Source organism: Peromyscus californicus, unplaced genomic scaffold, assembly GCF_007827085.1.
Source record: "Peromyscus californicus insignis strain IS unplaced genomic scaffold, ASM782708v3 Scaffold_5__1_contigs__length_169319896, whole genome shotgun sequence".
In the NCBI taxonomy this organism is placed as follows: domain Eukaryota; kingdom Metazoa; phylum Chordata; class Mammalia; order Rodentia; family Cricetidae; genus Peromyscus; species Peromyscus californicus.
The window spans coordinates 109,504,402-109,530,554 of NW_026294573.1; the positions used below are offsets into that span (position 1 = coordinate 109,504,402).

General features: G+C 37.8%; 1 protein-coding gene across 18 annotated transcripts in view; it reads left to right on the forward strand.

Moving 5' to 3' along the window:
- Window positions 1–2,041: 2,041 nt before the first annotated feature.
- The window catches only part of Lingo2 (leucine rich repeat and Ig domain containing 2), a 1,194,974-nt gene continuing 1,170,862 nt past the window's right edge, over window positions 2,042–26,153 (forward strand). For 10 of the 18 annotated variants that reach the window (XR_008213749.1, XM_052716818.1, XM_052716827.1 and 7 more), the window contains exon 1: window positions 2,054–2,733. The gene's annotated coding sequence lies outside the window, so the exon portion shown is untranslated. Of the gene's footprint in view, window positions 2,734–3,333; window positions 3,556–26,153 lie in introns of those variants that run through there. The other 8 variants (XM_052716815.1, XM_052716814.1, XM_052716817.1 and 5 more) reach the window with 4 other exon arrangements.

Here is a 26,153-nt window from a genome sequence, read left to right on the forward strand (position 1 = left end):
CCAGGAGCTTTCTTTCATCAAGAGGATCCTTTGATCTTTGTAATCCACACCCGCATCCATTGTTAAATGATAGGTTGGAAATGGTTTATTATAATTGCTAGCTCCACTTCAGTATCCACAACAGTCACTTATTAAAGACGGAAAACAATTACAACTCAAAAAAGTACCAAACCTTATAACCAGGAGACAATGCATAGATAGCACCAAGTTCAAAACCTGCTTAACATCCCCCACTCGAAACGCTGCAAAAATGTCTGTCTCCAAAACACATCCTAGCATATCAAAACTAAATAAAATGCATTCTTATTTTCAATTGCTTAGCATTTCTCCCAAATCCACTTTTCCTTCACCTAGGCTCCCAGGACTAGCTTCTAGCTCTTGCCTTCATTGCACCAGAAGGAAAACCAGCGTTGAACTCAAAAATGCAGACTCTGTGGGTGCTGTTCCTTGAGCAGCAGAGCAAAAGGCTTGTGGTTCGCTCACTCCGCGGGACAGTTTCCATGGATCCATCATCCCCAAACCCGACAAGAATCTCGGAAAAGGACTCTGCCTGGTTCTCTCACACAGGTTCTAAAGCCGACTCACCAAGAAATTCAGACTGCACCCCTGCTTTCTGAATGTCATTGGGGCCCTGGGTGCTGCTGCCAGCTTACCTTACCATGCTTTGCTACTCAGGCAATGAATAGCCTTGCTGCAGCTCCTACCAACATAAGTTTCTTCTTTTGCTCAAAATTCTCTTCTCTTCCACTTTCGCAACCTACAATTTCTCCTTCAAGCGCTCAAATACTGTATTTTCTCATTCTCAGTCAGTCGGCTTCCAACTCAACTGGAAAAGGGCCACTCAAAATACCCTGGATCTTCAGAGAAGACGCTCTTGTTCAGACAGCGGGGGAGTGGCGCGTCCCTTCTGCAAAGGGTCCTAGCGCCATCTCTATGCCGCCGCATCACTTTTCTTTCTCTGTCTGAATCCACAGAGATTTAGTGAAGAGCCTGGAAGAGAAACTCACTGCCATCCAGCCTTTCCAGTACTTGGGAAGCAGAATAATCGCAGTAAAGCTTTGCTGAACTTGAGCGCGGAACATAAAGGAGAATCAGGGTTCAAGTACAATAAAATAAAAATCAAAGAAACCGTCGTGGCAAAAGTTTACTTTCCATTTTTTTTTCCCGTTAGCAATGAATTCCTGCTCTCCCCGTCCAGGCAAGACAAACTTCCAGAGGATGGATTCCTAGCAGGGACTTGTGGCGGATTCTGACAGCTTCACAGAGTAAAGATTATCTGGTTTAGCGCGCCCAGCTGCGCAGAACACAGAGCCTCTGTCTTGAGGGCAGAGTAAATTTGCCATAGGAGCTACCAGGAGACCTACACACTACTTCTGCCAAAATACTGGAAGGGGAAATGAAATGGGCTGGATCTCCAGGCTTCTATTTCCTCCTCTTTCTCCAGCTGACTCTTAAGCTCACTACCATCCAGTTTTTAATAAAAACGTAGACCCGAAATTAGTCCTGATCCAAAAGCTGGCCAACACAAGTCCCTGGTCAATTCGTTGCAAAACCACCTAAGTGAACTTCGGGAGCTCTTTGAGACAAAGTTATGGAATGGGCAAGAGGGAATGTCGCGAGGAGATTCTGTCCAGGAAATGGTGTCAAGATTCCTCCATTCAAACGATGTCGGGGAGTCCCTTGCTCCTTGGTGAGGTGCTGCGGGAACTTCAATTCTCCACTGAAGAAGGGGCGCTGGTCACTCTGAAGGGTGGGGATGGGAAGAGGGTCTGTAGTCCTGTTATCTCCGGGTTCAGGGTTCCCGGAGGAGAGCTGACCACGGGGAAGAGCTAGGAGTGGAGATGCGAGACAGGGCGGGGAGACCGGAGAAGGTGAAACAGACTTGAGGGCTCTGTTAACTGGAGAGGAGGTACGATGTCACCATCCTTCCCATTCTGGGAACCCCTGGTGCGGGTTCGCATATTGCTTTCGCCTGTGGCCTGGGGCCGCGATCGTGAGGCTGGGCGTGCGTGTTGGTGCGCGCGCGCGGGGGTGTGCGTGTGAGCGGTGCGTGTGAGCCGGGGCGTGTGTGCGCGCAGTCCGCGCTCTGAGTGTGGCCGCCGGGACCCAGCAGCCCGCCGCCCGCCCGGTGTCCCTCCTTCCCAGCTCCTCAGCCTCTTCACCGGGCTTCCCATCACCCGCCCCTCGCCGGTTGCGGCCTCCACTCAAAGTTTCCTCGGCAGAGACGCCTGGGCGCAGCGGCTGGAACCAAGATACCGCGGTGGAGGGCGGTCCTCGGCGTGGCTCCGCTGCCAGCACCTGCTCCGCACCCAAGCCGCCCGAGCGCAGGTTTTCCCACTTGGCGGGGAGAAGGGGGAGGGGTATGGTGGCGAGAGACAGAGAGGAGCCCAGGTTCCTGACACCCTGAAAACCCTACAGGGTTTGGCTGCCCAAGGCATTGGTGGGGTCACAGAAGAAAACTGGATCCGCAGCCAAGTTGCCTGAGCAGGGACAGGGGAGGCTTCCACTGCCGCCAAGGTTGTCCCCGTCTCGGTCGCCACAGGCGTGAGGGTTTGGAGACGCCTCGGCTGCCAGGGCTTTAGAACCTACATTCCCTCCCTGGCCCCTTTGAAAGGAAACGCCGACCAAGCTGAGACAGGGGGACGCCTGGAAAAAGACCCCGGACTCCTGTGCGCTTCATCCACCTTGGCTTTGGATTTTAAGGACACGAAGGGGCATGAGCAGCCTCTCAAGGTAAGAGAGCGCAAACCTGCTGCTTGATTCTCCAGAGAGAATAACTTAAAATAGACATTGGGGATGCGGTGGGGGATAAGGCAAGTTACGTGGAACCCCCCCGGCTGTTGCCACGCAGCTGCACAATCCGAGCGAATGGCTCCGGGCAGGCAAGTGGAGGACCAGCCGGTGCAGATGGTTGAGGTGGCAAAAGGGAGTGTCCTATCCTCACACTTCTGGATACCTATTGGGGATTGCATCTGGGGCTGGGTCCTCTGTCCAGGCTGATTTACATCTGGGCTTGGCTCTTGTTTTGTTTTTATTTTCTATTCTGGAGAGATTTTTCTTTAGCCCCGCACATTCATCCCCTCTTTGCGATAGGGAGTTGTAGGCCCTGGTCCAGGAAGTACATTGGGTGGCAGGTGAGGCTGGAGTAGGCGGGCGGGATGCTGGGATCTGGAAGTCCACGCCGCCACCTGGTCCGCTCCCTGCAGCCGGCGTCGGAGGGGAGCCCGGGCGCAGCGGGTCGGCTGTGTTGCGCTTGGCCTCCGCTAGAGGCTCCCAGCAGGCGCGGCGAAGCGGGTGGGTGTGGGGGCGCCGGGCGGCTGGGGGGCAGCTCGAGGAGAGAGTGTGCCCGCCGGGTGGCCGAGGCGGCGCTGCAGAGGGGGTCCACCCCGGCCGGGGAGGGGGAAGTGAGCCCGAGTCCCCGCGCTCCTCGTAGCTAGGCGCCCGCTCGCCCGGACCCGAGTCCGAATCTAGGCTGTGCCTTGGGAAGCTGTGCGGGAAGCCAGAGCCACTTCGGGAAGGCAAGCTTAGTCTGCGCCCTGAAGGCAGCCCCAGGAGGTAAAGCCTCTCTCTACTTCTAACCCAACCTCTGGTCTTGGGAAATTCTCAGGCTGATACTCAGATCGCATCCAGGGAAGGAGGGGGTGGTGGTGGTAATCTGTGAGATCCTTCTTTTCTGTGGCATTCTGGGGAGTGTGCATTCGAAGTAATCCCTGTTTCGTCTCTTACTCTGGACATTTGCTTCCTTTAAGGGCAGTTTTTTTTTTAAGTAATATTTTTTCTTCTTAATATTTTTGTTGTTGTTGTTGGCAATGTGTGCCAGGTGACTGTCTGTCACTAACTGCTAGGAGCTCAGCAAGGCAATCTGCTAGGTCCCCCCTCTGAGCCGCAGTGGACTTGAGTGCAAGACTCAAGGGATGGGGTGTGGTGACAAAAAGGGAGTACCACACCCTGTGCTTTTCTTCCCCTTTCCTCTTCACCTGCTGGTGAAGTCGCTCCATTCAGCATTTTACTAAGCTCTTTGCCCAAGGGACTGACGGAGAACAGAGCAAAGCTACTGAATGACTCGGAAAGGGAAAGAAAAGATGAGTAGGAAGTCATGGCCTGAACGTCATGGGGTAGAAGGAGGGTGAAGTTAAGGCTCCTGAGGAGGTGGGGGTTGTTGTTGTTGGGAAATGGCTTTGAGTTCAGATTAATGAAGCAAGGTTCTTCACATTTCACAGTGCCTCTGACATTTTCCAGTATGTTCAATGCACTAAGAAATGTCTCTGCTAAGTACTGACTTGGCCATGGTGGCCACTGGATGTGTTTGATTGTGCATAAGCCACAAAAGAGTAAATGAATATTTAAGATATTGTGCATCCTCGGTGAGATTACCATATGTCTGTCAGAGTGCTGGAAATACATTTTCCAGTGTGCTGTGTAGAGTTTGTGCTTATCACGTGTGGTCATTTTCTACTCTAACACAATTTTAGAGTGCACTAAGGGTGGTTGTTACACCTCTTGAGATATTAACCCTCTTATGGAATATTACTCAAGGAAGGAAAAAATAGATGGATCATTGTATGTTCTAGGAATAATGAATAAAAGTCAAGATCGAGCGGCTATGATATACCAGGTCATAACATGAAAATGACAGGAAAAATGATTTTCAGAACTGAGAAGCAATGGTTAACATTTTTAAAAAAAGAGATCTTTTTATGGGTGCTCTCACCAACTTTATTAGTGTATATTACTTTCAGTACTGAAGTGTGAGGCAGACAAATCTGAAGCACTTCCTGCTGCTGAAAGCCAGCATACATATTGAGATAGTGCCAGGAATTTTCACCTTAAAGTTCTCAAGTTGCTCAACTGACTACTGATGATGAAGTGGTTTGGTTACCATTCATGTGGAAGACATCCATTATTTACCTATTGATTAATCTATATATGGAAGTAAATTTTTCATATAATGGTTGTATTTTAATGTCAATGGAAGCTAGACAATGTATTGATGCTTTATATTACAGGCTATTACACACTATCATCTGGAGAACATTTATATTGTTTTTCAGAGGAAACAAGAAGAAATATCTTACCAAGTTCTCAGAAAAAATAGTTAGTTCTTAAAATATATTGTCCTTAGAAATTTTGTGACATAGAAATGATTGTTATCAGTCTGCATAGTTATCTACACATACAGACACATAGCATATATTTGTAGAATTAACCAAACTAAAGTAAAATTTAGGGTTCAGTTGTCTTTCTGAAACACATTTAAAAGCAAAAGAGGTTTTTTTTTTAAAAAATTAAAATCTGTTTGAGGCTTAAAATGTCTGGTGTTTCATAAATTTTATTGAATCAAACAAGTGATACTGCTTTGCAATCTCGAATTAAGGTTTGAGGCACCATCTCTAAAATAATTTCTCCTTAGTAAAGGCAATTTTAGAAAGGACCAAATATTGAACTCTTCCAGGGATGCTCTGGAGCTGAAAATGGCCAGGTTCCTATGAAACTTCATGTGTAGAATCAGAACTGATAGGAAGTTGTCACAAATTAATTGGCTTGATGCTTCAATTAAAAACTGATTATTATCTGGCTCTGGTAGTCATTATGGTTGATTTCATTTGGTCTCCAGATATTCTGGGAAAGGACTCTAGGTGGAAATGTTTTCCTGCAGTACATGCAGAAGTGGTCGCTATATGCAGACAGGTTCGGCAGTTACTGTTTCTCCAGTCTGGTTGGTTTTTATCCACAAGGCAGCCTGCTAGATGGAAAAAAAATCAATTTTCTGATTTTATAGGAACATTTCCCTCATTGAAAGGCCTCAAACTAAGCTTTTTATGATTTTGATGAGACGATACGGTAGCAGGCCACAGCCTTTTATGGTTTCGGGGTTACTTCAGCTTTACAAACTTTAAAATCTGGTTAAACATAAAACAATACATATCATGAAAGAAATAAATTGTATTTGTAAAAAATATTTGATAATTAGATAAAGTAGACCACCGCAGACAAGTTAAATCCTAGGTCTCAGGCTTACCTCTCCCACTGTGCTCCAGGTTGTTATTTTATGTTTTTTGCTTGTTTTCTTTTTTGCTATGCATTTTAAAATGTTTTTTTTTCTTCCCTTTAAATTATTTCCTTCCGAATACTATCCTTGTGAGGTATTTTTCAGTTAGTAGATCTTAATTCATTTTTAAATAGGTGGTAGTCGCTTGGATGTCACTTTCACTGGGCAGCAACTTCCTTGATTTTGCTTCTGGGAAGCAAAGAGGGTTGAAAAGTCAGTGGAGATGAATGGGCTTCTGCGGAGTTTGCATCTCTCTACTTCCAGTGACTTACTTCACTGTAATCAAATGCACCCTGTTTATCATGAGCAGATTGATCTAGCCAGTGCACTTGTTCCGAAATTACTAACAACTTTTGGGAAACCTTAATTCCAATCAAGCCATGTACACACACACACACACACACACACACACACACACACACACACACACACACACTTATCTTTGTGTATCTATATTTTTGTGTATGCTTACTATGACACAGGTAGCAACTGTGATTGCTTCCACTGAAGTCAGGAAAGTTATTCAATATCCATGAACACTTTTAAAGTATTTAGCTTGTGGACTCTTGGTTCAGTAGCTTAATCTATAACATTAAACTCAAGCCTCATATAACATCTTAGTTTTCACAGCAGAACTAGCCATAGGAGATCAACTATCCCCTTTGTCCTGTTTTATTTTAGTGATTTCAGTGTCAGCACTGTTAGTTATGTGTTTCTTTTGCCAAGTGAATTACCAAGAAACTAGTAGATATTAATGAATTTGGATTTGAATAAAATTCTGAAACTTCATTGACATATTTATGTGGTCTTTTGATAAGTCAAGAAGACCATTAGAATTTGTAACTGGAATACATTTTGTTGTGTTTTGTAGCTATATTTACTGCTTAATATTAAGCTCAGCCTCTGTTCATTAACTGTAACTATAAGTCAAATATAATTTCCTTCTTTTGAGCTTTGGATTCACTGTTAATATGAGTTTATTTTCATTATAAAGTAAGACTAAATCGAAGCCTAGAAATCTAGGCTAGCAAACAAATTGTTTCAGATCATAGAACATAATAGCAATATGCCTGTAAAAAGGGAATTATCATATTTACAAAATTAATAATTAAATTTCAGCATAACAGAAATAGATACAGAAATTTACAATTCCTGGCACATTTCAGCTTCTAGATGTGTGTGATTCTATGTCCAATGGATTCTCAATTGGACTGCATAAGAGGACCTTGTGTCTTCATACAGTTTCATTCTAATATAATGTAACTATGTTTAGCTACAAGGTATCTACCTAGTAGCCAGCATGAAGGGAAAAACTAAGTATAAAATTGTATTGTTATTGATGTTCCCTGGCAGTCAGAAATAATGCCTCATGGGAAATGTTGAGTTATGAAACAGTGGGCTCCATTGTTCAAAAGGGAGGTGCTTTTATCCATCCTAATTTTTTTTCTGGACTTGGTCACACACATATACACACATGCATTCTCTCACCCTGCACAGGCAAATGTATGCGTGTACATATGGGTGAGGAGAAAGATAGAGGTTCCTGTGAAGATATATGATGACGAGAATGTGCTCGTTAAGCTTATCATTATGGTTCACATATAGTTTCTTTCATGCAGTTTCACTCATAGGTAGTCACACAACAATAACCTTGGCCTAGTTGATTTCATTTATATCAATTAATACATGAACAATTATTAATGTTAACATGATCTATTTTATACTTGGCATATAATAGTATATATGACTCTTTATTGTTGATTGCAAATATACATATAATGTGTTTCAGTCAAATCTATCTCCATTCTGTCCTCTCTAATTTTACACCCATTATCCTAACTCCCCACCCCGCACCCTGAATGCATGCGCTTTCTGTTTTGTTTTGTTTGTTTTAACCCAGGCAGTCCTTTTAGTGCTGTGTGTATGTGCATGGGTGTGGTACTATCTGCTGGAGCATAAGTAGTCAAGTCTCACATGCCTGAAAGAAAACTGATTCTCGATCCTATAGCAACCATCAGTTGTCAGTAGCTTCTCGGTAGGGGTAAGACTTCACGAGATCCTCCTCCATCCATTTTGGAATTTGGGAATGCTTGATTTTGTGCAGGTCATAAGCATGCAGTTTGAACCTTTATGAGTTCATGTGTGCAATGGTCCTTGTCATGTCTGGAAAATGGGGTTTTGCTGCAGGCATCTATTCCTGCTGGCTGTCCTCTTTCTTTCTGCCCCCTGTTCTCCAATGATGCCTGATTCTGCAGGGACTTGGGAGGTGTTTTATAGATGCCCAGTTTAGAGTTGAATATTCGAATATTGAAAAGAGTCTCTTAGTCTTTGTATGTTGACCAGTGAAGGCTTTTTATAGTAATCACTATCTACTTCAAAAGGAAACCTCTGATGAGGGTTGAAAGACGTGTGTATCTATAGGTATAAAGTTAAGAACTTAGGTGATGAGGGCTGAGAGATGCATGTATTTGTAGGTATAAAGTTAAGAACTTAGGTGGAAGTTTGTTTTGTTTTCCATTTAGGGTATTTGGCTCAGTTAAAGTTACCAGGCATGAATTCCACCTTTTGGATTGAGCTGTAAATCCAGTCAGACAATGGTTGTTTACTCCGATAACAGCCTTGTTGTTAATTGACAAGTAGTTATACCTTGCCAGGCTTCAATGTTGCTCTGGTGCGTGCAGATAGAAGGTCAGAATATTTATCACTTTTCTTCCCTGTTCTCATGCTTGACTCTCCAGTACTATGAAGACTACTCAGTAGGGATGAAGCTCTCATGTCCATATCACCTTGATTTCTCCATGTTCAATTACTCAAGGATTTAGGATATTCAGGAATATTGTCTCTCCATCAAGTTCTAAAAGTAACCTAAAGCAAACACCTGTAATGTTTGAGGAGTTATGTAGGACCCCCACTTTCTATCAACTCAGAGGTAAACCCTACTTGGTGCTGAGCTTTTTGTTGGGAGCCTCTGGTGGGGAGGGAGCCATTGTCTTCTTGTATAGGGTAACTTCATTTAAATCTCATATATATATGTACATGTATATCTTAGTAAGCATCTACTGTAGCAGGTTTCTGAATGGCATTTCCCAAGGTCTTTAGTATTAATTATATCTCCCCATATTCCTTCATCTCCCCCGCTCTCCCATTTCCCATCCCATTTAACCCCTCCTGTTCCAGTATTCCCTTTCCCTCTTCATATGACCTGCATTCTAGCCCCTTCTTTTGAGATTCCCTCCTTAGGGTCACTGTTGGCCCTAGTTTCTCTTTGAACAAACCACCCTCAGAGGTGCTCTCCTGAGTCTCCACTGATCCATTACACACACACACACACACACACACACACACACACACACACACACACAAGGGAAAATGTCCAGCATGAATGGCTCCATATCTTCAAAAAGAAAATGTATTTGTGCACAACAATTTCCTCTGCAAAACTGGCTGTAAATGGCTAAATAGTGTAAATGTATACTGTGGAAAAGTACTCAGCAGTTAAAAGGAATAAAGTAAAGACAGGTCATAATTTAGAAGACTGTTAAACCAGCATATTCCATTAAAGAAATCAGAAACAAAGCTATTGCATGGTTTTGCTTATATAAAATGTACAAACATATCTGTAGAGGTTGATAGTTGTGCTTATCTGGCAAATGGGGGATGGAAGTGAAAATGGGCATGGAGAATCTTTTAGTGTAGTTGAATCTATTCTGTCTTTGGATTGTGGTGAAGGATGCATAAGTATATTACTTTACTAAAAACCTTTATGTGTTCACTTAAGTAGATTTCATGGCATATGCTTTATATAAAAATATCAGGTATAAAATGTACAAACTCAAAATGAAACAAGACACTAAAACCATTTGCTAAAGTAAACACTGACACAAATTATATCACTAATAAAGTCCCTCTAACATTTAAGGAAGAAATAATACCTATTTCGTCCAAATGAGAAAATTATGGAGGTATTATTTCCCATCTCATCCAAGGGTCAGCACTACCCTTATACCAATATCATGGAGAAGAATAATAAAGTTACAGACCAATATCTGTCAGGTAAATAGACCTAAATATTATTAATAAAAGTAAAAAATGTAAATATTAACAAGATTTAAAGTGGTAAAATGTCATTGACAAGTTGATTCATTCCAGAAATGAAGTGGTAGAATAACATTATAAAAGAAGTAAAAGGTTCACTATATTGACAGGTATAAAATAAAAGCCAGTATATAACTACTTCACAAATATAAATTAAAATGTTTGAGAAAATTCTATTAATTAATTAATTAATTGTGCTAGTTATTGGATGTATGAATTTAACTCATTATAGACAAGTGTTCTTCCACTGACACTGCATCCTTGTATCTGATAATAATTCTTGGAAAACCTCTTATCAAAGTGGGAATAGAAGGGAAAGTCCCTAAAGTTGATTAGAAAAAATCTAAAATAAATGTAGGGTTAATTTAATACTTAAAAATATTATATTAAAGCCAAAATGACTTTCTTCTGATCTTGGAAATGAGGCAATAAAAATGAGACACATTAAAAGAAAGATAAGATATAAAACTACCTGATTAAATTGTGAAAGCTTGAAGATAAGATGATTCATATGCCCAACACGGGTGGTCAAGATTTGCAATACTCATGAAATGGGAGTTGGTTTAGAGGATGATGAATGAAATAGTCATTAAATACCATCATAGATAAATCTCTGAGTTCTATTGTGATAAAGAAAATTGTGGTTGTAGAACAATATATAAAGTGGTTTAATACAACAGGTATTTAATATGAATTTCATTTGTGATAAACCTCAGGATTAAAAAAATGCATATAGGCTATTGTAGTAAGAAAGCCAACTGAAATACGAAAGAAAGAAAATCCAACCACATGGGTTTATTTATGACATTTGAGAGAGTTGCAGGAAAATTTCTCTAAGGGATACTGTTTATCTGGTGAGCATACAGTAGCAAGCTATGTATGTAAAAGATGAATTCAGATCATTTCTTTTTTCTACTTCAGCCTGTTTCCTCTCATACCTAAGAAACTCAAGGTCTATCTACAGTGTACTTTCTACCACATTAAACTCTTATGTACTATTTTTATATGCATTTCTCATTTGAAAGAATTTCCCTTGTTCTCCAAGCCCTATTATGAAGAGAAACATTATTCTTCATACTAGGGATACATATTGCTTAAGGTAAATCCTTAAGTCATTTAATTTGATTGAAACTCTTTTCTTCATATGTAAACAAATACTGTATAGATGTATGATTTACAAAGTAAAGCTCCTGTGGTTCCCTGACACCTAAAGTTTGGACGAGTTAGGAAGTAGTGTGCTGAAGAAATGAGAGGAGGGTACTCTATGGGTAGGAAGCAGGAATATCTAGATTTAGAGGCTAGAAAATATTTCAGAAGATGGAGGCTGAATAGAAATTTTCTTGTTTTTTTCTAATATTTAATTTAAATTTTTATCTTTAAAGTCTTTAGACATGAGTATTGTTTTTACATCCTTTGCATGCCTCCCATTCCCCTCCAGCTCCTCCTGTGTTTCCCAATCCCTCTTAAATTCATGACCTCTTTACTAGTCATCTTTAATGATTATTGTTACACACAGAGAGATGTATGTACACAATATACTGCATAAACTTAGTGTTTATGTTCACTGGTTTTATATCGGTTTGTCACAAGCTAGAGTTGTTTTGGAAAATGGAACTTCAATGGGGAAAATGCCCACTAGATTTGTCCTGTGGGCAACCATGTGGTATATTTTCTTAATTGATGTTTGATGTGACAGGGTCAAGTTCACTGTGGATGTTGCCACTTTCAGGTTGGTGGTGCTGGGTGCTATAAGAAAGAAGGCTGAGCAAGCTGTGAAGAGAAAGCCATCAAGCAGCATTTCTCCATGGCCTCTGTTTCAGCTCTTGCCTCCAGGTTCCTCCTTGTTTGAATTCCTGCTTTGACTTCCTTTAGTGATCAACTAGGATGTGGCACTATAAGCTGAAGTAAACACTTTCTTCCACAAGTTGCTTTTGGTCGTGGTGGTTCATCACAGCAATAGCAACCCTAAATAAGATAGTGTTGCTCCTTTGTACACGTTTAGGGCTGACCACTTGGGACTGAATAACCTATCAGAGAGCTTGTCCCTGGAGAAGACTGATTCTCCGTGTCTAAACAGACATTGATTGCTTTTGGTTCTTTATCTTGGAATGGGACCTTGTAAGATTTTCCCATCTACATAGGGATATCAGCACATGCTATATTCTTATGTAGTGGCAATGTCCTCCACAAAACACATGTTAGTTGGATTTCTTTTCAATATTGTTGAAAAACATTTTTCTGTTGTTATTAGGTTAGCAATAGCAATGCAAAAAATAATGTGGCATGTGTGTATGAGACATGGTTACACATGATGGATGTAATACTTCCTCTTGTATCTTTTCCATGAGTAGCTTTAATTATTTGTCCCATTACTCATGCCTTGAATATACTCCATCTAAAACATTCTTTTTTAGTAATTGTCTGATATATCTTGGACATTATCTTCAAACATTAAAGCCCGTAATAGATTATTTCATACATGATTTTAAAAGTTAATTTTAATTTTTCTATAAGCCCCAGTCTCCCTAACTAAATTAATGGGTACATTTTCCCTTTTTCCCTCTCAAACTTCTTGATTGCAGTCACTGGGGAACATTCTAGAACATATTTCTATGTTAGTGATGAGCTTTTGTGGGAGCTCAAGTTATAAGGAAACATTTGCATATGTGGTTGGTTCTGGGTTTAGCATTCTCTTTATAAGGGGCTGAATAAATCTACAATAGAAATGTAGGCTCTCAGAGAAACTAAAATAAAAGTGTTGTGTTTTGCGTTTTACTTAAACTAGGTATGAATAAGATTGAAATAAATGTGAAATGATAAAAATTCTGTTATTCACAGGTGCTTATGCAGCATATAAAATACTTATTTTTAAGTAAATACTGGAAGGACACAGAGTGCATGAGTGTCCTTATGGTCCTGCCATCTATTCTTAGGCCCTCTGACTGTAGATATGGAAAGTAGAAGAAGAAAGCTAAAAGTATTGTTCACTCACTGAAAAAAAAGAGGCTTTGATGATTGATGAAAAGCTCAAGGGAAGGTGTGAGGTTTGATTCAATAGAAATTAATGGTTTCAAATTAAAGCTTTAGAATATGGATGATCACCAGATGTTCTGTCAGGAGAGGCAGCAGAAAATCATGGAAGTTATTTGCATTTTGGAAGAAAGGGGATGAAACATTTACCTTTCCTGTAACTTTCTTTTTTAAATAAGAAAGAGCTTAGATATTCCAACTATACTGATTGTTTTATACAAGTATAGTGATAATGAATTTAATTAATAATTTATACTTATGATTTACATTTGGAAACAGTACTCAAAATTAAAATAATATAGAACCATTAATAAAAATCACTCAATGTTTTTCCATATATACCCAAGGCATTGCATTTTGACATTTCTCCAAGTAAAAGAGAAGTTCCTAGATCACATGAGGAATTCATATTCATTATTTGACAACTAGTTTACTGACACCAGCAAACCATTTTCAAAGCTTCAAACAAGTCAAAAATTTCTTTTTTATAAGCCTGCCTTGTATATGTATACTTGATGGGGTTATTGTTATTACTAATTATGCTAATTGGCCTGTGTATCCTTCTAAAACATGTGATTCATAAAAATTCTATTTTATTTATTATCTTTCAAAACCTAATGTCAAAAATGTTTCTCATTACTGACATTTGATTTTAAGAGGATGGAATTTTAAATTATTTCTGAAACCACATTGATATTTTTTCATGTATAAGCCTGCATATAGTAAATAAGGTTATAGATTTGATTTCAAATTCTGACTCTGCCACTGATTGCTATTTACTAAACTTCATCTCCAGTGTAATCTCTGGAGGTATTAGTTTCCTAAGATATAAAACAAGTAACATAGGCTTTTCTGTCCTGTGTACTATACTTGGAGTTGCAGATATTGGGGCAGGACATTGGTATAAAGTAGAATTTTATACTCAGTACTTATATAAAGGAAGTTGATCTTGTGTGAAGTTCATAAATAAAAGCCAATATTAAAACAAACAAGTGCAATTAAGTGTGCTACTTTGTAAAACTAAATGGAAAATTTGCACAGAAAAGCAATAGCAAAGCAATAAGCCTTAAATGTTTGTTCTGGGAGATTTTCCTTTCCTTTTAACAACATAAATTCTCCAAATTTCAATAAGATCTTAGTTGACTGGTTATAAAACAAGAATAACAATATAAACTAGATGGATAGCATGTAAAGACAAAGTTGGTAACTTTCGCGAAGTTGTCTCTGCCTGGATTGGAAATTGTTGAGGAACTACGAGATTGATCTCTTTTCAAATTATAGCCAGTATGAATGAATGATGAGTACTTTTGAATTTGGAATATTTCACCTCTTCAAGTACATATGTCCTATTTTCTTCTATAATGCTTTCTGTTTCACTAGCAGGGGTAAAATTATAATCAAAGCTCAGAGCTCAGACAGTTACTGATGTAACAGCAGCTTTCTTCTGGTAGGACCACTGTTACTGTGTCCTGATGGTAAAGGGGTTATCACTCTGTGCCTGAATGTAGTTTGTAGGAAATAAGTTATGTTTTTCTTCTCTGCCTAGCATTCTTATTTGGTAATCTTACAGAGCTTAATAAGATTTTTCTGCCATTCATTTGCCATGATGGAGCCTGTCCAAGAATTTTTTTTTTTTTGACTTACATCAAAATTCTCACAGCATTTTTAGGTCTAATTTTCATTTTATGTGTCTTGGAGAAATTCTTGGTCAGTTTAATGGGATTCTAAACTCTCTCCCCATTTCAGTAATAGCTACCTACCTTACAGCTTCGGTGACTCTTTGGGCTGGGCTGTTTGTGTTATTTCCCTGATTTTTCTGAAGGGATCCCCATAGCTTTGGTTTGATTTGGATTCATTTTGAAGGACTGTGTTCTCAATTACTTTCTTTTTGATATTATATTTCAATGAAACTTATCACTTACAAGTTTTCATACATGTGCTTAAAAACTGACTTTGGACACCATCTTACTAATTAGCCCAGGCTAACCTTGGACTTGGTAGTGGCAATCTGATTCCCGAGTCAGCCTCATGTGCTTCTAATTTAAGCAAACTTGTCTTCTCTTCTTTGTACCCTCTTTTATTTCTAGGATATACTATATGGCTACATATTGTCCTCATCACAAATCTTTGTGATCATATTTTATTTACTTATTATTGTAGAAAATATAATTTTTGCCATGATTTTCACTAGTTTTCATATAGTATCCTTTCTTTTATATAATATTCATCAGATAAATCCTAAAAGTTCATTTAACACTAGCAAATTTCTTTCAGCTTCGTTCCAGCCAGATTTTTACTGGAACTCATGTACTTGAATAAAGAAATCTGGTTAGCCTCCTCTGTATCCCCCAGTTGGCTCCCATGCTTTCTGCACTGGACGTCTCTGACATAAAACCTCAGAAATCAGGAAAAGGTAAAACTTAAATCTGTCTGGCTTGACTTAAATACATCCCACCCTAAGATTCCCCTAAGTTTGGTAAATTCTATTTTTAAAGTGATTCTTTGTGTTATCTCAGGAAGGTTTAGTTCATGTAAATATCACACTTATCTAGCTGTATATTTCGTGGATATGTGGTATAATTGAACTTCCTGGACATCTGTGTTCAGTGAGGCCACATGACTAGTTGTAACCAATAAATTGTGAACAGACTAGCCATCACTGATAGGTCTCAACAATTTTCCTTTTCATTCTGATATTGGAGTCAGTGACATTGACGGCCATTCCTTAGCAAGAGCCACTGAGATTTCAATGAGAAGAGCCTGTAATTGACCTACATTAACCAAATATACAACTTGCATGAGTAAGAAATTAATCTTTGTGGTTTCAAGTAGTGAAGTTAAATAATTACTTGTTATTGCATGATATGGTCCAATGGAGCAGAAAGATACATGTATTTCTCAAATGGCTCCATTAGGACATTTAACTACATTTTCTGTGGTCTAAGAAATGTATTTTCTTCTGGCTACTCATGTAACATTTGTCCTCTAGAGCCTGTAAAACTGGAAATCTATCGCATCTGTTGCCATTACTCCATTCCTCTGAACATTTTTCTTGAATGGAAGTTGAATCATCTCCCAGAAAGCTTTTTCTTCCAAAATTATTACCTTCTTTGGTCTTTGAGAAATGTTCACAGAATCTGGCTTCTTCTAGGGAATGTTATCCAAACCCCTTTTGGCATTGTTATTTCAAGACTATACTCATTTTTTTTAAAAAGTACAACTTATAACTGCCTTGAAAACTCTGGGTGGTATGAAAAGATCCCTAGGAATACTCCAGAACTCCCCACAGCAATGATTTCAGAAAAGAACATTTCTTACATATCTCAGACATTAATTGCTGTGTTTCTCAAGCATTTTGAATAGGTCTTAAAGCTTGGTGTTTGAGGTGAGAATAGGACAGTGGTGGGATGTATAACACAAGCAGTGCCCTCTAACACATAAATTTTTAACACTTAAACTTCAAGTAACCCTGGCTTATAAAACAGGATTTGAGCATCTTTCACAAGTTTTGTGTAGATGACCCAGAACTTCCAATAAATTTGTGATATCTGACACCTATTGGTACTTGGTTGTAGAGTTCAGCAGAACTCATGTTGTGAAAGGTCTCATTTTAATACTCTGTTTAAGGCTGTTGCAGAGTCTATTCCAGAGTGCTATTAGAATGTAATGTGTGTCACTTTGGATTTTCAGTACATTCATAAAATAAATTAAAAATGTGTTTTCCTACAATTGCAGTCCCATTTTCTTTAAAGAAATGCCTGATGACATATTTGAAGTTCTAGCCAATTATTATTTTTGCTGAAATCAATATGATCCATACATAACTGGTGTAAATTCACTCAGTACTTATTTAAGACTATTATTTCATAAATAATATGAAACAATCTATTTCATGAAGGGAAAATAGAGAGTTAATGTTCAAAGCACATTGCTAATGATAGATTAGTAGTTTCCTCTTGTGTCCACTATAGAAATTTAAACTTCAGAAAGCCATGGAGACATTATATTTTGTGTTGGAACTTTAAGCAGTTTGAGTTTTCAAAACATACTAGTGTGCTTGATTACCATTATAAGTTTTCACATATTACATTCATATTAGCAGTAATATTGTTTTGTCTATCTTGTAAGTTATAGTCCTTTTGACAAGCATTATCAAAACAATCTGAATGAAAATACAGCTTTCCATGCATATACGCCTGAATCAACCTCTAGTGGTTGGCTATGATCTAATTTATTATTGATGAATTCAAGCACTAGAATTTTCTGATTAGTTTAGAAAGGAACATTTTATAATGCTATTCTAGGCTGGTTTGTCATACGGCTGCTGCTATCTCCCAATTAATTTTAGCTATGTAAACTTCATGCTTACTAGAATCAATTTTTTTATTTATAATGTCTGTATAATGTAATATATTGTGCATGTGATACTTACACAGTATGCATATGTGTGTACAGATGACTTGATAGCAGACTTGAATACTGCTACAATATGATGTTCTTAAGAAATTTTGTGACTCTACTACCTAAACATTTTGGGTTTCATGTAAGGTGTGCAAGGAAGAAAGCCTTATTATCCCTGTTTTATATATAAGAAACTAAGACTTCCAGAAATCACAGCCAGAGCTACGTACACAGTGAGACCCTGTCTCAAAAAAATGTACATACCATATATCTGACAAATGACAATTCTAATGAACAACAAGAAGTTTTAAACTCTGTAATAAAACTCAAATAATCTATTTAGAAAGAGAATTACAGACATAAACAGTTACTTTACTAGAGGATATATTGAGAGTAGAATTCATGTAAAACTATGTTCAAACTCATTAGCCATAAGGGAGATACAAATTAAAAACCAAGATGAGATAATCACATACACTTAGCAAAATGCTTAAGATAACATGAAATGTTGACAACAAAAATCAGGTTCATTTATGTAATATTTTTAAATGATAAAAATTAACAAGATAGAAAATATCACAGTGTTTGACAGGTGCTGTGGGATGTTCTGTATGGCAAATGTGTTGCTGATTGGTCAATAAATAAAACACTGATTGGCCATTGGCTAGGCAGGAAGTATAGGCGGGACAAGGAGGAGAATAAAGCTGGGAAGTGGAAGGCTGAGTCAGAGAGACACTGCCAGCCGCCAAGATGAGAAACAGCATGTGAAGATGCCGGTAAGCCACGAGCCATGTGGCAAGGTATAGATTAATGGAAATGGATTAATTTAAGCTGTAAGAGCAGTTAGCAAGAAGCCTGTCACGGCCATACAGTTTGTAATCAATATAAGTCTCTGTGTTTACTTGGTCGGGTCTGAGCGGCTGTGGGACTGGCAGGTAAGAGAGATTTGTCCTGACTGTGGACCAAGCAGGAAAACTCTAGTTACAGACAGGGTTTTGGAATATAGATGGTAGGCAATGTCATAAAAAGGCAGCACACATCTGTTATGTATTAGTTACTTTTCTGTCACTGTGATAAAATACCATGAACAAAAGCAATTTACAGAGAAAGGTTTTATTTTAGCTTATGATTCTAGGAGGAAAGAGTCCCTCCTAGCAGGAAATGTATAACATCAGTCATTAAAAGCATGGTGGCAAGATATGCAAGTAAGCTGTCTGATCACAGTTTTATCTACACACAGGAAGGAGAGAGTAAGAGCAGGGAGTGTGGGCCAATGCTAAGGAACCCTCAAAGCCCACTTACAGTGATATAATTCCATCAACAAAGTATATTTCTTTATGGTTATGTACCTTTCCAAATAGCTCTTCCGACTGAAGATCAGATGTTCACATAAAATGAGATTATGAGGGAACATTTCTCACTTAAACTGCTATATATTATATGTGATATTAACATTGAGTGGTTTATAGCATGATTAAGGTGGGTGTGTAAGAACCTATGCATGGTATGAAATGGTGCCAAATTAAATTCCCATATTCTAAAAACTAGTACAAGTCATATTGGAGAATCTTATGAAGTGATACTGAATGGTTATTTTATGGAACATGGAAGAAATCTAGGCAATGTGTCTGTGGAATTGCTTAGAAAAGATTTGAGGGTGGATGACAGAGAACACGTGAAATCTAATTTTCATGTGAAACTGTTTAAGGACACCTTGTCACCTGATGATCTGAGCAGACTTATGGTGGCAGTCTGGAAAATTTTGCTTCTTTCCTTGGAGTTATGCTAGAATCTGGCTCATTGCCTGATCCTGTGTTGGAAATCAAAGGCTAAAATCTGTCTGAAGCTGTGTGAAATAGCACAACTAAGAAAGTAAACTGGAAGAATGTCCTCTAAACTTCTGTCACGTCAAGTCTTGACTGGTGGGATGTGCATGGTATTCAGTATGAAAGAGTACTTAGCAGGGAACACTGGGGTGAGAGGGCATTAGAGAGGGGTTGAGTGCATTGAAGCATGGTCATGGTGGGTTTAGGGTGGGACATGAGCAAGCAACTGTGGTAGCACAGTCAAAATTGTAAGTGGTGCAGAGGTAGGTCTTTGGCAAACAGAACATAGGAGCATGGACTACAGAGTTTTTACAGAAGTTCTTCTCTCTGAAGGAGCCAACATTTGAGATAGCTGATATGTCATTATTGACTGTAATCTTTACAAATTTTCCCTATACTCTCTTTCCTATTTTTCTAACTCGGTAGAGGCCAGAAATAGCAAAGTATGTCTCAGGAAAAAACATGGAAGAATGAGACAGAAAATGTAGTGAAGCCATTTGACTTCTCCACTACTGTTACACCTATTTGACTTAGGCTAGTTTTCAAGTCTGAGGCAGCGCAGAATTAACTTTAAATTATATTACAAAGGGAATATTGGGCATTCTACTGTATTTACCCATTCAAGAAACTGTTTCACATTTTTGTTATGGTATATAAAAAAAGCTGAAACTTTAAAAAAGCAAAATAATAATATTGTCAGGGTGATAATACTATTGAAGCCCTTAATTTTTTTCCTTTCTTTTAGTTTTTTTCTCCTCAAAGGAACTCCAAAGACAGTTTTTATTTTTGATATTAGAATAGCAATTTGATCCTATGTATATTATAAGAACATCATGCATAATGTAATAAACATTGCATAAATAAACCCATAAGTAGGGTTGTTTTTTCTATTCAAGTATGCTATACAATTTCAAAACATTTTGAATATTTTACCAAATTTATTAATCTTGCTTATGTTTTCTAATTTTTCGTGATGATTGTTTTACTTTTATAATTAGAATATATTTTCAACTAAATGTTAAAACCATTTTGATCATCTACCACAGGGCCTTAAAACTGTAACACCACATGAAATCTTTATGAATAATTACTTTTCTGATTTCAACATTTCAGCATGTAAATTTTTCAGTTAATTTTTTAACCCACATAAATCTTAACTGTCTTTCCAAATGGTAACTTATTCATCATGCTTACATGCCCCAGATGTTTCTAAGTAGAATCAGCTACATGAACACACAAGTTCTGTAACTGAGGATGCAGACAAGTCTGAATCAAAAGTATTTGGAAATTATGTCTATACTGAATGTGTAGAGGTATGTTTTGCACTATTTTCTCAACAGTGCAGAACAGCTATTTATATTGTGTTAGATACTTCAAATAAATGGAAGATTATTGAAATTACATATGAAGATGTGTTTAGTTTATAGGCAAATATCAGAACATTTTATAAATAGTACTTGAGCACCTGAACATTCATGGAGTAGGGATTCTTGAATCAATCCCCAAGGAGAGTAGGGGAGAATGCCTTAATCAAACTAAGGGTCCCTTTCCTCAAAGCAGCTCAGTGTGGCAGAAGTGACAGTACAGCAACACAAATCCATGTGGTTGATCTGAATAGACATACAAGAAGTGTTACAGAATCAAAGACACAAACAGCAATGACCCCAGCCAGGTGAGGCCATAAGCTTATCATATTTGATTTGAACCTGAAAACCAATGTATTGGGCAGAGAAGTGAAGTAGAGGATGCCAAGCCTTGGAAACACCCTGAGATGATCATGAGATTTGGAGAGAATGTTGACACTAAGTGTGAGGAGTTGAGAGGGTTTGGGTAAGGGTGATTTGGCAATGGAAGGATGAATGCTAAGTAGGTTGTAAGGATGTAAACTAGCTTATTAGGATCCAGAATGCCCAAAGGAAAAGCTGAATTCAGTGTTACTCAAAGCATCCTAAGTCAAAATAAGTGGGCCTAAATAAAAGTAGCGGTAATAGAATGAGATAGGTACACATTAGTAATGTGTTAGGATGTGAATAATAAGGGCAGGAGTAGAGTCAGGAATAACTGATGCCGATATGAATTTCTAATTAAACTCATTAAACTGAGACATATGCATTTCATCTTTACTTGATTATTATAAGTCTTGCTTAAATTATATCATCTGTGAACTACTTTTTTGCTTACTCCAAGACTGAGCTAATAAGAATTGAATGTTTTCAATGGTGATAAATGTCTGGAATGTCTTTCTCTCCAAGAAATAATGAGTTTTATAAATTAATACATGTTCGATATTAATGTTTAAAATCATGTAGAATTTTTTTGCCTGCCAAATTCCTTAATTTTTGTTGTATTATTTTTCATGGAGAGATGTTAACAAACAGCTATTTACTTCAGATAGGACACAACAATAGGGCAATGAAATAATTGTACCAAGTGTTGCCTGTGAACCTGGGTGTTAATGAGTTACTTGTGATGCATGGCAGACTCAAAGGCAAATGTATTGGGTAAAGACCCATAAAAGCTGCATCCCTGGATCTCTTTGCAAGACATGTAGACAGCTTGGCTGACTGGGGAGTCTCTCTTTCCCAGCAATTATTACTGCACATAAAACCATGTGCACCAGGCGGTGGTGGCGCACACCTTTAATCCCAGCACTTGGGAGGCAGAGGCAGGCGGATCTCTGTGAGTTCGAGGCCAGCCTGGGCTACAGAGTGAGTTCCAGGAGAGGCGCAAAACTACACAGAGAAACCCTGTCTCGAAAAAACAAACAAACAAAAATGTTCAACTCCTGAGGTTTATGAGTTTTGTTTACTTCCTGAGTTGTATGGGTTTCATATAGTTCCTGAGTCTTAGTGAGTTTCCCTCTTCCCCCCAGGAAGGGATATTCCAGTTTGGTGGAAATCACTGTAAAATACATACATGAGATCTTGTAAGAATTAGCAAAATATGCTGCTTCTTGACAAATAATAGAAAGTGACCATTGAGGCAGAACATGAAGAGAGACCTTCTGTAAGTCATCCTAGAACCTGTAATGATGTACCTTACAGTTTGGAAACATGGCTGTATTTAAGCCTGTATATTCCCCCAGGGTCAACACCCTTTGTAAAATGAAGAGAATGGAAAACCATGGAAAAGGAGTTTTGTATCAGAGGAGGGCTTGTGAGGCACAGACTATCAAAGCAGCATAAAATACAAACATTTTACTAGTGCTTAATTGAACTGGGACTCTTCAGGAACTATAGAATTAACTCTAAACCCAAGTACAAATTAACTAATACAAATATGACTATCTACTTTAACTCATTAAACCAATATTTTACAGCAGAAATTTTGTTATAAATTTTAAACATATTGTTTATAACAAATAAACAATATGTGATAATGATAACATCAAAGTAGAGAGGACACTTATGAACTGTTTTGTTACCAGAATATTGCTGTTTCCAGGAATTTGATAAAATGTTAATGGATTTTATCTTTAGATTACTATTTTCTGTGTGTATAAAGAGACTAGATGTTTTGCTCTATGTTTTTCTTTATGTCTTGAGCCAATATGACTTCCATAAAAGGAGTTTCCATTTTAATAACTGAGATTAGAAGGGAACAGAGCAGTAAAGAATAAAAATGCAGGTCTGTGTTCAAAAGTGCCTCTTTGTCAGGTGGTGGTGGTGGTGGTGGTGTACACCTTTAATCCCAGCTCTCCAGAGGCATAGGTAGAGGCAGGTGGATCTCTGTGAGCTTGAGGCTAGCTGGTCTACTGAGGGAATTCCAGGACAGTCAGGGCTGTTACACAGAGAAACTGTGTCTCACAAAACAAAACAAACAAAAAGTACTTCTTTTTAGCTGTGCCTTGTGGCACAAGCTTGTAATAACAGCTACTTATGAGACTGAGGCAGGAATAACTAAAGTTGAAGGCTAGCCTGGGCAATCTGGTGAGAGTTAGTCTAAAAAACCAAAATATTAAATATGAGCCAGCGGTAAACAGCTCAGTAGAAGAATGCTTCTTATCATGTGTGAGACTTCAGTTTTAATACGAGTACTGAAAACAAAAAAAAAACAACTCATTCATTTTTCAGAATATAATTGTACAAGTAGACTAACAAAAGAGTCATTTTGCAAGGTACTTTCAAGTGTTTTTTCATATTCATTAACAGTTTGTTATACTCTTTTTTTTTGTTTTTTTGAGACAAGGTTTCTCTGTAGTTTTGTGCCTTTCCTGGAACTAGCTTTGTAGACCAGGCTGGCCTAGAATTCAAAGAGATCCGCCTGCCTCTGCCTACCAAGTGCTGGGATTAAAGGTGTGCGCCACCACTGCCCGGCTAGTTTGTTATACTCTTTAGGAACTACAGAATTAGCTTTAAAACTAAGTACAAATTAACTAATACAAATATGACTATCTAATTTAACTCATTAAACCTATACCTCATAGCAGAAATTTTGTTATAAATAAATTTGGCAAGACAGCTATAAACTCTAATAGTGCAGTTTACAACATTGGTCCTCTGATTGGGAAGAAGTAACTTCATTTTGGGGTAGTTATATTGATAAATTAGGTCAACTGATCAATACCTTATCTGACAGCTTAGAATATTTTATATCAATATTTTTGCTACTTTGGTGGAAGGCTGGAGATTGGGATACTTTGTGTTAAAATGGTCATTAAAAGATCAGGCGCTTCAGTAATATCTAACTGTAGCCTTGACTACCATGTTGTTAGCAGCACAAAGAAGCCAGAGAGTGAAGCTTATGGGAAATTATTTGTGTTCTCTGTAAATCGAGCAGTTTGGGAGTCTGAAAAGGTCTATTCAGATGGGAAACAAATTCAAATGCCATAGTGATATTATATTCAGCTCACCAAAATAATGCTGCAAGTGAAGAAAGATGCTTATTTAAAGTCTTTTTCACCAAAACAGCAAGAGCTACATACATTGTGAACCACTGTGTCTCCAAAAAGCCTGTCATAATAAAGCCATGTATATTTATAAGCCAGTTCTTGTGGTGGAGGCTTGTAATCCCAGGCAGGAGGATTACAAGTTCAAGTCCAGATTTCGTTAAAGGTTGGGTCCAAAGCCAGACTGGAGAACTTAGCAAGACCCTGTCCTCAAATGAAAACAGAAGGCTAGAGATATAGAACAGTGGTAGAATGTTTGGTTAGCATATACATGACTCTTGGCTCGATACTAGTGTCCATCTCCAAACCAAAGGAAAAAAAAAAAAACAAACAATAAAATCTAAACTCTATACATACATTATAACTAAAATAAGATAATTAAAAAAATATAATCCAAGTTCCCTTTTGTTACTCCTAAACAAAATGTAATGATCTAGTGAGCTCTGTGCATAGTGTTAGAAATCCTCAAATGATACAACTTTGTTTCAATGTTTCCTTACATATGCCAAAGCAACATTGAATGAGGCAATCAGATACATCTAACATTCTGAATGCTTTCTAGGAAATATGTTAATGTTTGTATTTCATTTTGACTTGATTATTGTAGGTTTTGCTTAAATTATATCATGTTTGGAATGCTTTCTTGTTGACTCCAAGACTGAGCTAATGGGATTTGAATGTTTGCAATGGTAGTACATGTATGGAATTTCTCTCACTCCAAGAAATAATACATGGTATACATTAATATCTATAACAAAGTAGAATTACTTTGCTTGTCAGATTCATATAAATGGATAAGAAAAAAGTATTAGCTATCCTACGTTTGAGGGATTTTATAGAATTTCTCTTTAATATCAAAATTAGCTTTTCTTTCTCTCAATAAAAGACCAATAAACCTCTATTTAGTAGACCCGGAAGTAAATTAATTTTATGTGTATTCAAAAATTGAAAATTACTAAAGTTAAGGGGACTGACCTTCTGGTTGTTTAGTACATAGTTTGAATGTTAATAATTTTAAATTATTATTTTCTTATGATTAGTATGGGAATCTTGAACATTAATTTAAAAAACCCTATAACATTTCAAGTTATAGTACCCTGGTTGTTTATCCTCCACTGATAACACTTTCATTTTTGTGTTTGAATTACCTGAGATTAGCACAAGGATGTGTAATTACTGTGTTAACATTTTTTTCTGTGAACTTTTGAACAGTACCTCCTAGCCATTTCAATTATACAAGCTAGCAAAATCATTTCCAGAAAACCTTTTAAAATAAATACATAAATAATACTACACTTAATATTTTAAAACAAGTTAGCTTTTTTTTGGAATAAAATAATATGTTTTTGGGATTCATTTAATTGGCAAGTAATCCAGTAGAAATAATACAAGCAAGAAAGTTTACTAAAAATTAGTTTTAATGAGCTTTTCAGCAAATACAATATGTTTAATTATTATAATCATATATCTTGTGCATTTTATTTCACTTAGATAAGCCATCTGTCTGATGACTTTTTAATCTGTTGCTTGTGGTAACAGTCTCTAGATTATGACTCAGTTTTGACTGCTCTTTAACAAAGGAGAAAGATTTTTAGGAATTCAGTTCTAATTCATTACTGAAGTATGAGGATATTTCTCACAAACTGGTAAGATACGTCTCCAAAAATTGAAATGTGTACTTTTTGTTTTCAGATCATATTAATGAGAATAGTACACTCAAGCAGCAGATGAGATGGGTTATGCAAATGTATGTGCATACACATGCATATACACAGACAAAATACCTTTCTTAAGTTTTGCATTTCTATAGAAAATAATGAATTTTCCAGCTGAAGCTTCTCAATGATAAGATGCAAAGTTACAT